The 16,103-nt window shown below is 37.1% G+C and overlaps 2 pseudogenes; one reads left to right on the top strand and one right to left on the bottom strand.

The window, feature by feature from the left end:
• Window positions 1-860: 860 nt before the first annotated feature.
• On the bottom strand, window positions 861-1,778 carry LOC142851270 (olfactory receptor 52A1-like; annotated as a pseudogene).
• Window positions 1,779-12,355: 10,577 nt separating this feature from the next.
• Window positions 12,356-13,166, top strand: LOC142851271 (olfactory receptor 52E1-like; annotated as a pseudogene).
• The last annotated feature ends 2,937 nt before the right edge of the window (window positions 13,167-16,103 follow it).

Here is a 16,103-nt window from a genome sequence, read left to right on the forward strand (position 1 = left end):
CATTATTCTCCAAAAGTACACCCACATGCTTTTGAGGCACAGTGATGAAAAAAATGGAAAGTTTTCATAAAATATGATGACCTGTCACTCTTCAAGATGTTAAGACATTTGAAGATAATTGAAATAATAATAAAAGTTTTTGTTTTTGCAGAAAATATGTCTAATAAGAAAATATGGGGTAGAACCCATAATGATTAAAAATAATAATGAAGTGATTATAATTTTTCATTCATACTGTGCCAAATTATATGCAATTATTTAATAATTATTTTATTTAAGAAACTTTTTTCATTTATTTTATATACCATCCAGCTTTTCCTCCATCTTCTTCCCCTGTCCCCTCCCCCTTCACATCTAACTCCCTCCCTATCCTCTTCTTCTCCATCTCTATTCAGAAAGAAACAAGCAAATATGTAATTATTAATTGTGACAGACACAATTGGAAATTTATTAAAAACTGAAATATTAAGTTTGAAAATCTACCCATTGTTTAGGATCTGGTAGTAGAAAGCATGAGAATATTTGATGTCAGTAATAGCTAATAAGAAGAATACAACTTAGAGTAATATTGTATAAAATTGTTCTTGTTTTAAGAATAAAGTACACCTGCAAAGATGCTAAAAGCTAAATGAATTTTTCCTAGAAAGTATTTTCCACTCTGATAAAAAATGAGAATGAAGAATTGTTAAAATGGTATTTAAATGAATATATCAGTTACTTAAAATTTATAATTTTAGTTATAAATATGTGCTTATGTCATATTAAATACAATAAATACAATAAATCACAGTGCTATATATTGTATGACAAACTTCCTAAACACATTATAAAGAGTGTATGAGTCTGGAGAATCCGCCGACTTAGTCTCTGGAAGCAAACATTTTGATCACTCTCTGTCGAATCTGCTTGGTCTTCAATCTGTAGACAATAGGGTTAAGCAGGACTGGTACAGGAGAGGTTTGAGAACAGAATGTGAACGTAAGGAGCAATATTAAAGACAAATCTGCGTATAAGATGCAAAAAATGTGAAGATGTAGAACTGGAGAAAGACAATGTGAGCTGTGTATATGTTGAATGCTTTGAATCTTGCCTCTTTCTGTGGCAATTTAAAGACAGCCTGGAAGATAAACACATAGGACAAGAATATAAAGATCACATCAAACCCAAAGACTGAAAAAGCCACAAAAAGTCCATACGCTTTATTGACCTGAGATCCTCTGTAGCCAGCTTCACCACAGCCATATGCTCACAGGAGGAATGAGAGATGCCACGGTTCTGAAATGGGTCAGCCGCAACTTAAATAGAAGAGGACACCTGATGATGATGACTCTCATGGTCACCAATGCTAGAATGGTAATTAGTACTTTCTTAGTGAGAATGTCTCAGAGGATCACAGATCGCCACATAGCGGTCAAAGGCCATGGCCAGTAGAATGCCAGATTCCATGCCCTGCAAAGTGTGAGTAAAATGCATCTGGATTAGACAGGAGTCAAAGTGAATGCTCTTTGACTGCACCAAAAGACAGCCAGCATTTTAGGGTGATGCATATAGTGAGACCCAAATCCACAGTCGCCAACACAGGCTAGAAAGACATGCATGGGCTCATGGAGACTGTGTTCTCTATGAATGATGGTGATGAGGAGACCATTTCCAGTTGTGGCAGGAACAAAAGAAATGAAGAATGGGGTCCCCATCCAGTGCGACACTGCCTCGAGGCCTGGATTTCCAATCAGTGTAAAGACGGATGGCTTGAAAAAGGTGTCATTGGCCAATGGCATGGTGACACAGGGATGTAAACTGTCTCAGAACTTCAGGTCTATTCAGAAAAAAAAGAGTTGTTACCAGCCTCAAGCATTCAATGTAACTCCGAAAAACTATTTTTGAAAAATAATAAAGTTCATTGCATTCCTGTACTGATAAACTAGATTTCAGATAGGTTTTTGTTTGGGAAAAGGTATGTTTGTCTTTATAAGGATTTTTGCTAAAGCACCATCTTAAGTAAACGTTTCACTTTCTTTACAGCATATGTACAAGAATACAATGAAAATGAGTACAAAATCTATCAACAAGAGTACCAAAGCTTGTGTTCTAATTTATAGCATGCCTTTATTGTCTTTCCACCTAAGGGTATTGTAAATTAAGTGCTGTTTTGAAATATTTTTATTCATTTAAAATTAAATTTCTCCAAATTACATAAAATAAATTTTAAGAACTATTTTATTGTACTATAAAGTAAATCCTCCTACTGAGACTTTTCCAATTCTACTTTTCCACAATTAGTTGTATTTTCAAATCTACACTAACATTTATGTTGAGCTATCACTTTTTTTCTTTATCAGTTGCTTGTACTTGTTTTTCATATAACCCTCCTACGACCTCTATCGATTGTCTAAAACGCAGACTTTGAAAATTCTTTGAAAATGTCTGCTTTTTTTTAAAGGAAGAGAAATAAATATAATAAATCAGGGATTAAGTATGTTCTTATTTGCTAACAGAAAAGAAATTCCTACAGAAAGATTGAAGTTAAAAGTAAAATTGAATAAAATGTTTATGTTTTTAACTTAAAATCACGGGCTGCTAAGAGTCTATTTTCCACTTTTTTTAAAAAGCATTTTAGAAAAGCATCTTCCAGATATAATTAACACAGAATCACAAACACTGTTTTGTCTTATTTAGAATTAATGGTACCACAAATGTTAGGACCATGTCAGACTACAAAGGGCTGTGGGAAATATTAGTTTCTCTCCCTACTCTTCAAGCATGCCTTATTTCCATAGCTAAGTAGCTTGCTTTTCCTCCACTGCCCCATCTCCACCTTGCCATCTGTCCAGTGGAACCAACCAAAAAGGTGAAGCATGATAACAGAGCTCTCACTTTGCAGTTTTCGCCCTTCTGTTTCATGAAACGATTTCTTGGCTGCTTATGCAGCAGAGGGTACCAAATATCTATTGTTCTTAATCCTTCCTTGATAGCTCCCGGTATAACCTAAGCTGGGCAATTCACAGAGAGAATCATGAGTCTACAAAGTATAGTTTTTTTTTATTTTGAGCATTTAAAAATGTACATTTAGGAAGAGTATAAATCAGTAGAGAAGATAATTCTCCCACCCCTATTTCTTCAGAGTTCTACAATCACTATAGGTAATGTATCTCGATTGAAATTCTGCATATGCATATAAACAGATAATTTGACTTGAACTGATTCTGGTCTATACAGAATCACTATAAAGTTTATCCACATTCTTTAATAATTAAAAAATGATCGGACAGTCAGGATAGATAGACAAAACATTTAGGAATAAATATTTTAATTTACCTCTCATCTTTCCTGTGCTCTATAATTTATGAGAGTCTGAAAATGTTTAAGTTATTATGATTCAGACATTTTAGATTCTACAAATAAATATGCATTTATTTGAATAATGAAAATCTGTGAAAATCTTACAAATAGTAACTGAACTTCCTTACCACTGTGAATAATTTTAGCACATTTGATGCTATGCATGCATCACAACAAGAACTGTTAAAACATACTCACGTTTGTGTCACTGCGGACCTGTTAAGTCTGTGTTGCAGGGAATACAGATGAAGCAAGGTTAGTCAGTTCAGACACATTGTCTCAGTACTAGCAACCAGTGTACAAGCACGATTTTCACTGTACTAGAGCACATGATGCAACTTAATTAATGAGAATTTTAATTTAATATGCAGAATGGAGCCATTGATGGAAAATTTTATTTGCACCAGAAAAGTGATCTAAATTATAGAGTTACATTATATTCTTATTGAAATACATTAGCTAATAATTGTCTCCTCTGATTATATATAATTAGGTATTGTCTGGTTCTTTATCACACTGTTACTATAAATATATGTTTATAATAGTTTATACTACATTATAATCTATAATCTATCAAATATAAAATATAAGTAACTGTTGTTATTTGCAATAAGTACACTACATAAAGGATATAGCCAACAGATCTGTTAATTCTTCAATGAAACTATGGAACTACAAAAATTTTAATGAAACTAAATCATTGAAATGACTATGATGTATTTTGCCTCCAGCATGATATAGTACATTAGAAGCGAATAAAAAATAAGAGTATGTTTTTAACATGCAGGCTGCCATACTTAAAAATATCAGTGTTTTAAATTGTGAAAAGGAAACAAAATTGATTTTTACAGACATTATTGTAGATATGGAAATAAGTTAGCAATGAGATAAAAATCTTGTACTTAATATATAATAGTAACTAGATCATAGGAGACAATTTGAGCTCATAAAAATCTGGTCATTTTTCATATGGCAACAATGAACCAGTGTAATTCAATATAAGAACATAATTAACAAGACCCAGAGAATAGGTAGAAGAGCCATGAAATACTGTCTTCTGGTCATGCCATGGCCATTGAACACATGAGCTCACAGCAGTTAAACTGTATAAAACCTGCACATCCAGTAAAAATGCCAACATGGAGGGAGGAGAGATCTAACAAAGCCCTAACCTGGCAGCTGATGACCGCTGAGAATCCCTAAAAATGTTTCTATGAACACAAGAGTACACACATCTATTTGATATAGTGAGTGTAATTCATTAGGGAAGTGGGAATGATAAACCATATGGTAATTATTATACTCATGTACTTTTGAAAAAATGCCATAAAACGTCCACAATGGCTGCACTAATCTACATTTGCATTGCGCAAGAGGAAGAACAGCTTCTGTATCCCCAGGAACACTTGTTATCTGTCATTATTTTGATATAAGCCCATCTATAAGGTACGTAGTAAAATCATCTTGGTACTTATTGGTATTTTCCTAATCATTTTTAGACATACTGATAATTTTAAAAGTATACATGTAAGACATTTCAGTATCCCCCTTTGATGAATACTTGCTGAGGTCTTTGACTATTTGGTCACTAATTAATTGATTGGTTAATTAATTAATTATAGAAATATCAGATGTTCTATCTAATATTTGGACTTTAAGTTCTGAAGGTTAAATATGAATAAGTAAGTGGGAATCAGTTAGGACAATTGTTGGAAAGCTGGAAAGGGCATTATGGGACTGAACAGAAAGTGACTTTAAGGCAGAGATAGGGTAATAGAAACCAACAGATATAAAAAAAGAAAAAGGGAAAATTAATGAGGCAGAAATGTTTGATGGGGATAGTGAAGGCAAGGAGTGCATCAGAACTGAATGTGTACAAATGTTCTGTTTCCATGAATTTGTCAATATTGTATTTAGTAATGCTTGCTTGTATTAGATGTGAATAATGACTAAAGAAAGACAAGAAATATTAGAGAAACTGTAATAACTAAGGGGATAAGTAAATGTAACTCATACGTAATGCTCTAATCCAGATGGAGTTTCCTCTGATGAAAAGTGCATTAATTAAAAATGGAGGAATATGTATAATATATAAACTTTATTTAATAATACTAATTAATATTTGTTGCAAGAAATGATGATTTTATTAATGTAAAATCTTAATGATGGTATGAACTATGTATGAGTGGGCTTAAGTCAAATCAGCCATGGTTGGTTACTAATAAAAGTTTTGTGCGATTGTTGTCCTAACATAGTTTGCACCCGTGTAGACAAAGGGTTTGTGACTGACTTGGTGCTTATGTTTCTCTTTTGAGAGTGTGCAGAATGCCTTCCTGTACCAAAGACACAGGGTAAAGCTTCTATTTGGGCATTGACTTAATATCTCCATCTTCAGTGAGATATGCAGGTGTTTTTCAAACAATCACAATAGCTATTGTCTTCATCAATGGGCCCTTGCTGCCAGTTTGTCAAGAGCCACCTAGAGTCTTGGCAACAGTTTAGTTTGTTTGGGTATTTCCTTTGGGGCCCCTTTGTACAACAACTCAATTAGATTAAACCCAATCGTGCTACTAGAAGAATCACTTGCTGACAAAGATGCCAAATTGATACAGTTTCTCCCCAATATTTGGAGATTTCATTTATGTTACTCAAAGTAGTTCCAATAAAATCAGGAAGAAGACAATGTAGTCTACTCTCTCCACAGCCCTCTTAGCTATGGCAATGAAACAACTGAAGGAGAACAAGGATATACAGATTGGAAAGGGAGAAATCAAAGTATTTTTATTTGCACATTATATGATACCATACCAAAAAATTCCACCAGAAAACCCCTATAACAAATAAACCCTTTCAGCAAAGCTGCTGAATAGACATTAACTCACAAAAACCAATGCCTCCTACATAAAAATGACAAATGATTTGAGAAAGAGATCATGGAGTCAAGCCTTTCCACTATAGCCTCAAATAATATAAAATAGCTTGGGGTATCTCTAACCAGGCAAGGAAAAGATTAGAATACCCTGGAAAGTGGTATTTTGGTGAGGCTGGTCCACAACATATGGTACCACATTGTGGGGCAAAAAGTGAACCCCAGAACACACAGAAGTATGGCCAGGAATACAAGCGAGTACATGAGGGACCCTACAAGAAAATTACACCACAGTTGGAGAGGTGAGTTGCTGCAGGAGGACCTTCTGCTCTTTCAGCCAATAGTAGCTGAAGTACGAGCCCATTGAGCTGTAGGAGCGCCTTCCGCTCCTTCAGCCAATAGCAGTTGAAATACCAGCTCACTGGAGCGTGGTCTATTTATCTTTAAAAAAGAGAGGTAAGCCTAGGCCCGCTCTCTTGGTTCCAGCACTTGATTCCTGCTCCGGCGACTAGGCTCCTTTCCTGACGGTTGGTGTTTCGTGAGTTTCACCCCCCTAAATAAATATTCCTTTAAATCATAACTGGTGTAGGATTAATTTGTGCATAAGATCATAATTAATATAATGCATGCTGTTTCTGTATAGCATACTGTATCTGTTTAAGTATCTGTCTGCCAGCTTTTGTAAGCTACCTACTGGAACTTGAATCACTGTAGCCTCTAAGAATTTCACTTAGTGGCTCAAAATCTCCCATAGGATATTTTAAATAAGGTTTTCACAACCATCTTTCTTCTAATCCAAATTGTTAGTCTGCCTAGTTGACAGGCTTAATGTGCTCATTTACATTTTCACAGACACTTGCCTGGCCTGGGGCTACATTTTGCAGCTTGGTTGTTAGATCAGGGCCCAGGAACTTGGATAGCAGCTAAAGCTGGGCTGCATGGAGGAGCAAAAGCTAGGAATTTCTAATGACCTACTTTGGGTACTGACTGTGGGAGGTATAACCCTTCAAACTTTTTTTTTGTCTCCTGCCTTTCCTGGCTCCACCGAACAGCACAGCATGGGTCAGACTCAGCTTGCTACTGTGCATGTGTGTGAACTGCCACAGTCTCAGTAGTAACCTAGGCCATTGCTGGGTCACACGTCACATTCCATTCTTCTAACCCGTTTAGTAGTAACGGAGGCTGTGACTTGGTGACTAAAGCACTGATGCTTGCAGGGGTGAAGGTGAAGCCTCTCTGAGTCCCGGAGCAGCCTGAAAGTGGTAGTGGATATGCCACCAGCATGGGGTGAGAATATAATATTTACAAACTCTACATATCTCTGCCTTTGTTGCTGTTCCATTTTAGCTATCAAAATACATCTAAGAGACTGTACAGATAGTTAAATACTATTTCCTTGTCCAATATTTACAAATATTTATAGTTTTACTCCTAATTTTTTGCCCTGCCTTTATCTTTCCTCTTTCATTACCTACTATCTATTTCCAAGTGCTTATTACTCACTGGTGTGGGAAAATTGTTTGTATTCTGTCAATCATGTTATAAATAAATGCTGATTGGCCAGGTAGGAAATGTAGGTGGGAAAACCAGACAGGAAGCAGAAATGATGTAATGAGAACAGGAGAATCCTGGGAAGGTGGAAGTTGATTCTTCCCATTCCTCCCCAGACCACTGAAGCAGCAGGATATGATCTGCAACCACTGAAAAAGGTACTGAGCCACATGGCTAACATAGATCAAAAAATGGGTTAATCAAGATGTGAGAGTTAGGCAGTGAGAGGCTAGAGCTAATGGGCCAATCAGCTTATAATTTATGGAGACCAATGTGTGATTTTGTTTGTGGCTTAACAGTTGTTGGGTACCAGGTGGGGTAGAAACCCAAACAAGCAAGTCTGACCCTCCATGCTACAATGATCAGCCTTAGCAAGCATGTATATTGCCTACAAAACATACTCCTACAGCAGTATTATGGCAAAATGGTCTGCTTTATGGTTACATTTTCCTGTTTTGCCAGTTAAGGTATTAAACCCTTATTTTGAAGCAGTAGCTTGCTTAGCAAAGAAGAGCAGGATGGAATCTAGGAGATAGTTTGACAGGGAACCAGCTATGACCAGTGTTCCTTATACTAAGCAAAAGATTGATTGGTTCAAAATAGTGATTTTTGGGCAACTGTATTTGCTCAATTTCAAGGCCAGATTAGTAACCTTTCCCTAGCTGATCCATTATTGCAATTCACACAACTACATTCATTTACTTTCCCTAAAGTTGTAGCAAAAGATCCTTAAGGGTGCTTTGTTATTTTTTACAGATGGTTTTTCCAATGGAAGAGCTGCATATGTGGTTAGTGGTGAAGAATGTGTAGTGTAAGCAGAACTGCCCTCAGCTCAAATAGTTGAGCTGTGAGCTGTTGCTACAGTGCTTCAGCTTTTTGCAGACAAGGCATTTAATTTATATACTGACAGCCAATATATATTTAATGTTCTTTAAGTCCTAGAAACCATCTTATTTACTGGGACTAGCAATATGCAAGTTAAGATGCTGTTCCTCTAAATTCAAAATGCCATACAACAAAGAAGGACGCCATGCTTTGTAGGGCATATGGGAGCGCATTCCAATCTTCCTTTAGCTGAAGATAATGCTTTGGTTGATACACTTACAAAAATAATTACTTTATTTCAGGTTGAGCTTGCTCAGTGATCACATGCTCTGCATCATTAAAATAGTATAAGTTTAGGAAAACAATTTAGATTAACAAAAGAAGTTGTTCAACAAATTGTTAAGCAATGCAATATATGTTCACAGTATTTACCTGTACCTCACCTAAGGATAAATCCCCGAGGACTACTTCCTAATTATTTATGGCAAATGCATGTTATTCATATTGATATATATTCTGGATTCTTGATGACCACTGCACAAACTGGAGAAGCCACTAAACATGTAATAACTCACTGCTTAAAATGCCTCTCATATATGGGGACCCCAAAAACCATAAAGACAGATAATGGGTCCAGATATGTTAGTAAAGCATTTCAGCAATTTTGATCCCAATAGAATATCAAACATAAGGCAGGTATTCCTTATATTCCTTAAGGACAAGGAATTGTGGAGCATACCTTTGGCTCCTTGAAAACATAACTTCAAAAAATAAAAACAGGAAAATTATATCCTCAAGTGCCACATAATGCCTTGAGCGATGCACTTTTTACACTAAACTTCTTTAATATGCATCTCCATGAACAACTTGCTGCAGACAGATTTTGGCTTGATGGCACCAAGATGACATTTGCTACAGCAAGGTGGAGAGACCCTTTATGGATTAAGGAAAAAAACATGATCCTGTATTAAGAGCATGTCTGTGTTTTTTCACAGGTTGAGGCTCAAGCAAGATGGTTACCAGAACATCTTGTTGATGTGTTCGACAGAAAGGTGCCAGCCTTGATGATGACATCGTAGCTGCTAAGGTCCCCACACAAGAGTTGGAGTTAGAGTGAGTCTTTGTTCCTGATTTCCTTGTACCACCATGCTGCAGGCCTAGGAAAGGGGTACCTGGACCAATGTTCCTGAATTACAGCATTAAGCTGAGAAGGGAAAGAAGATTATGGTGATGGTGACTCCTAGCCTCTTGATGGACTTTCTCTGCCAACTTCCAGACTTAGTGAGTCCTGTTTACTTTGGAACCAGATGAGAAGCACAGACTAAACATTTGACTGTTTTATACTTTTTGACACAGAACTCAGTTTGCCAGTGAGGTATTCAGTCTGCTGTTGAAATGTTGAGAGAACTTGAGAGCTGAGACCCAGTTTTCCCTTCAAGGGAAAAAAAAAAAAACTTGTTACAAGGAGTGACTGAAGCTTATGGGTTTTTGATGCTGCTCAGAGACTGGGACAATTGCTTAAAAGCAACATTGCATTTGTTCTCTCACCCATTACAAAAACTCTTTCTTTTGGTTAGAATGGATTTAAGAGAATTGTGATTTGACAAATTGTGTTATGGTATTGACTTGTTATGATTTATTTCACTATAAGATGTTAATGATTAGAAAAAAAATTAGAACTTGTCTAAGAAAAGTTTGACAATACCAATGGATTCTTGAATTTGACATGTTTAATAAGACAAATTTAGATTTTGATACAAATGAATACTTTAGAAAAATTCAAAGTAGGCATTCCCAACCCTGGTGATTCTCCACTCTTAATTAGGAGATACAATGGCCATAGAAATATACATAACACAAAGTATTATCTGCTTGCTTACCATTAGCTAATTGCTAATGAACTTTCTTGACAGACACTTGGCTCAGAGACACAGAGCCCAGAGGTACTTTCTCCCTTAACCCTTTGATTACAGAGGTCAGGAGTCAGAGATGGGTTTGATCCTTTATCCTCCCAGGCATCCAAGACATGAACATGTATGATTGGAATGCATGTGCTGAAGATGGGTAAGTCTGGGAAATGGGAAAGTGTTCACCTAATGCAGACACTATCATCTGTCCTGTTTTAGAAGCACAGGCTTTGTTAAAATCAATAAAAAGGGAGGAATGGTGGAGGTCCAAAAATGTGAGTCTATTTCTATGTTGACCAAAGGTCAGAGAATTAGAACTCACCTCTATTATTTCAAGGTTATTGTGTTTCTACTTCAAACAAGGGTTCTACCTAGATTTAGACCAGAGAGTTCTGCTCTCTCAAGGTTATTGTCAACAGTTGTGGTTAATATCCAGACCTTGTATTTTAGGAATAGAGAAGTAGATGTTTTTACCTCAAACAAAAGCCTAAGGATCCATCCAACTAAGGTTCTAGTTCATTTAAGGATAAAACATTGGATTCCTCCAAGGGAGTGGTTTGCCTACAGAATGTTTTGGCCTAGGGTATGAGTATGACTTGTTTTATACAAGTCATTTTAAAGAGAATGTTTAACTATGGATGTAGCCCACAATCTTCAACTAGTCTGTTATTTCCTTGTATCATGTTAAGGCAGTTTTTTGGTCTTACTTCTACTTTTTGGAGTCAGGGGTATTTTAAGCAATTTGAAATTAAATGTGGGTGATTTCAGTACTGACTGGAGCTCCCTTCCAGTAATAGTCTGTGTTTCCTGTTTTATTATTTTTATTTGTGTCTTCATATTCTCAATTAAAAGTTCTAAATCTCTGTGTTCCTACCCTAGAAAGTGGTATTTTTGTTGATGCTGGTTGTGACACTAGTGTGATGAAAACTTTAAGTCATTGAAAAAAGATATCGAAAAGATAATAGAGGAAGGAAATATCTCTCATGCTCATGGGTTGGTAAGACGAATAGAGTAATATTGGTCATTTTACTAAAAGAAATCTATAGATTTAATGCAATCCCTATCAAAATTTCAACATAATTCTTTACAGACCTTGAAATGACAATTCTCAGCTTCATATGGAAAAACAAAAAACCCAGAATAGCTAAAACAATCCTGACAATGAAAGGACTTCTGGAGGTGTCATCATCCCTTATTTCAAACTACAGAGCTGTAGTAATAAAAACAGCATGGTACTGGCACAAAAACAAACACATTGATCAATTGAAGATGAACATAAATCTACACAACTAGGGACACCTGACTTTTATAAAGAAGTCAGAAATACATTCTGATAAAAGGCAATATCGTCTATAAACAAGCTATCTTTCTTTATTATACATACCCGTTAAAGTTCCCACTCCCCCCCCCCCTTTCTTCCATTCCCTCCACTTACCCTTATACCCCAGCCCCATCCACTCTTAAGAGAGGGTAAGGCACATTACTTTGGGGAAGGTCCAACTTATATCCAGGCTGAGCAAGGTATCCATCCAAAGAGAATAGGTTCCCAAAAAGCCAATACAAGCAGTAGGGATAAATCCTGGTCCTACTGCTAAAGGCCCATCAGTCTGTCCAGCCATGCAACTGTCAACCCCCACATTCAGAGAAACTAGTTTGGTCCTATGCTTATTCCTTCCCAGTCTGGTTGGTGTTGGTGAGCTCCCGTTAGCTCAGGTAAGTGTTTCAGTGGGTGTCCCCATCATGGTCTTGACCTCTTTGCTCATATTCTCACTCCTCTAACTCTTCAACTGGACTTTGGGAGCTCAGCCCAGTACTCCAATGTGGGTCTCTGCTTCTGTTTCATCAGTTGCTCAATGAAGGTTCTATGGTGATATTTAAGATACTCATCAGTCTGACTACAAGGCAGTTTGGGCACCCTCTCCTCTATTGCTTAGGGTCTAAGCTGCTTGGAATCTTCTGGCTTAACCTGAAAGAAATATTATCTGAGGGATGTCTCATCCAGAAGTTTTTCATCCACCTGTGTATTGACATGGAGTCAGCTGTGTTCGTGGCCATGGCCTATGATCGATGTGTGGTTACCTGTAATCCTCTTCACTCTACATTGGTATTGTCAAAGAAGGTAGTATTCATCATTTGCTTGGATCATCCTCCTAAGACCTTTGGTCTTTCTCATCTTACAGTTACCATTTTGTGGGCACCATATCATCCCCCACACATATTGTGAGCACATGGGCATTGCCCACCTGCCCTGTGCCAGCATCAAGGTCAACATCAAATAGGGCTTGTTTACCATTGCTAGCCTGATATGTGACATCATAGCCATTGTCGTTTCTTATGTCCAGATCCTCTGTGCTGTGTTTCAACTCTCTACTCAGGACGCCCAGCTCAAGACACTCAGCACCTGTGGCTCTCATGTTTGTGTCTTTCTTTCTTTCTTTCTTTCTTTCTTTCTTTCTTTCTTTCTTTCTTTCTTTCTTTCTTTCCTTCTTGACTTTTACTGATCTCTACATTTTTCTCTGCCCGCCTCCCTGCCTCATGCTTTCTTTCCATGCACCAGCACTTTTCTCTGATATGTCCCATCGATTTGGCTGAAAATTGCCCGGTACATCCACATTCTTCTTGCCAATTTTTATGTTGTCAGCTCACCTGCTCTTAATCCTGTTATTTATGGTTAGAACTAAGCAGATAAAAGAAAGGGAAGTTATGGACATCAGAAATAAACTATAAACATTTAGATGTATGAGGTTAAGAGTGATACATAGAAAAAAACTGGACCTTACTTTTTTACAAGCTAATATAAAATTCTGATATCTGAAGAAGGTTATTCAATGTGTAAATTTATGAAAAATTTTACTTTTAATAATGAGGAAAATAAGCTCCCAATTTTTAGTATGGACAGTAGCTCCAATTATGTACAAAAAATGTTAATCATTGTATGATGAAGTAGCATTTACATGGAAAATCACATGAAACTAGCAGAAGTGACTAGATTAGTAATAACAGAATACATGAGTGACTTTCACTTTTCAGACTTTGTGTTAATATTTTTCCTTTCCATCATGTGTATTTGTGTGACTGTGTTTGTGTTCCTGTGTGTGTGCACATGAACATAGGTACAGGTTCATATCTGTTTGCACATAAATGTATGGAGGCCAAAAATTGATGCCTGTTGTCTTCCTCCATCACCTTCAAGCTTATTCTTTGAGGCATGCTCTTTCTTAAACTGGTACTCTTTCATCTCTCTAGAGTGTTTGCTCAATGAGCTCCAGGAATCTTCCTGTCTCTGCCTCCTACCCACCACCCAGTGCTGAGGTTACAGATATTGATCATCACAACAGGTTTCTACATGGATGCTGGAGTTCTGAGATGAGGTCCTCATGCTTGCACAGATGTCACTGTCTTGATATTTCTTAAGAGATGACTCAATCAAGATAGTGAGTTGAATTCTTATTTCTGAAATATGGAGCAGTCACTGCTTAGTAACATTTTGGTCACCAAACAAGCCCAGACAGTAATTTCATTTGGAATGATAGAAAGAATGTAACTTGTGGGAAACTGAGAGATTAATAGACACAAGAAAACTCTAGTCTGAAGGGATAGAAGCAGCCAGGTGGATAAAGAACACACAAGGTCCTTTTATCAAGGGATAAAGATGTATTTGTGTGTATGTGTGTGCATCTCTGTTTGTATAAGTGTATACCATGAAGATTCTGATGCCTACAGTGGCCAGAAAAGGGTGTTGGGTCTCCTTGTTTTAAGTTACAAGGGTGTGAAACATATGATATGGGCACTGGAAACTGAATTCCAGGCCTTTAGAAGCTCTCTTAAACACAGAACCATCTCTCAAACCATCTCTCATAGAGTTTCTTTCTAAAGAAAACAAAATCAAAAACAAAAACAATGTTAATACAAGGTAACAAAGGTGGGTGCTAAGACAAGAGTATAAAGGTAGGAACAGATGGTTTGCATTTTGCTCATGACAGCATCTGGCAGCTGCGACTTGATTTAGTGTTAGGAGCTGAGAGAATAGAAAGTGAGGAGAAGAGTAACAATCTGACAAAGTTAATGTTCATAAGAATGAAAGAGAAAGAGGTAGGGAAGACATTTTAAGTAAAACAAAACACATCAAAACCACAAAAAAACAACATGCAGCTTTTTCAACTTTATTTTTACTAAAATATTTAATGAATGTGTAAATGGTAAGTAAATATACTACATAATATGTCCATAAATTAATAGACTTGGTTTCTTGATGAGTATTTTAATAATTATCATATAAACATGAAATTAATATTGTACATTCATATTAATATTGTACACTCATATCTATAATATATGAGGATAATTAACATCTTATAACTGAATACAAGACTATTCCTTATTCCAGTGAACAACTTAAAATACACAACTAGGACATGTCAAAACTTTAGAGCAAAAATATGTGTGTACACTTTATATATAATAGTAGAAACAAGGTACTACTATTAAGAAAATTGAGCTCCAAGGTGTAAGAAAGGAAACAGCACTCCACAACACCATGAAATTAGGAAACAGCAGCTATCCCCAACACCATGACATTAGGAAACAGCAGTTATCCCCAACACCATGACATTAAGACATAACAGCTATCCCCAATACCATGACATTAGGAAACAGCAGCTATCCCCAACACGATGAAATTAGGAAACAGCAGCTATCTCCAACACCATGAAATTAGGAAACAGCAGCTATCCCCAACACCATGACATTACGACATAACAGCTATCCCCAACACCATGACATTACGACATAACAGCTATCCCCAACACCATGACATTAGGAAACAACAGCCCTCCTCAACACCATGACATTAGGTAATATGCAAACAATACAAAGCAAGCACTATTGCTAATGAGACAGCAAGTGATTATTTCCTGACCACTTAAGTTTTCCAGAAGTATACATGGTATTTCAGGTAGTTCACTTTTTTTAAAGTTAAGATTTAGATTTTAAGCAATGTACACAGCCATTAATTTTTACACACACACACACACACACACACAGAGTGGGGGGAGAGGGAGAGAGGGAGAGAGGGAGAGAGGGAGAGAGAGAGAGGGAGAGAGAGAGAGAGATATTGGGAGCAGATGGGGATGGAAGCCAGAAGGATCAGGGGATCAGGTTTGGGGACATGGAAGAAGAGACTGTAGGGAGACAGGAGTAGAGGGCGAGTGCTGTGGAAACCTAGTACACTGGGAACTTACTGGAATCTATGAGGGTGACCCCAGTGAGGACTCTCTAGGACTCTCTTAGCAATGGAGGATTCAGTAGGAATTGTCCCTCATTTGTACCCAGGCAAGGTTTCCAGTGGTGGAACTTGGTTGCATTTGTTTGAACTGTTGGCCTAGGGCATCCCATGGAGATACCTACACAAGCTAAGTAGAAGATTCTGTCTGAAAACTGACAGCAGGACCTCACTGCTGAGGACAGCTTTTACAAAACTCATCCAAGGTAGAGAGATCCAGTTGGTGCCTGATTAGACTCTTCATCTCTACATTCTAGACTCTTTGGCATGAGAATGTACTCTGAAGGCTACTGAAAGAGAAACCTGGACACCCCCACCCCAACCCCTGCCC

The sequence above is a fragment of the Microtus pennsylvanicus genome, chromosome 5, assembly GCF_037038515.1.
Source record: "Microtus pennsylvanicus isolate mMicPen1 chromosome 5, mMicPen1.hap1, whole genome shotgun sequence".
Lineage (NCBI taxonomy): Eukaryota > Metazoa > Chordata > Mammalia > Rodentia > Cricetidae > Microtus > Microtus pennsylvanicus.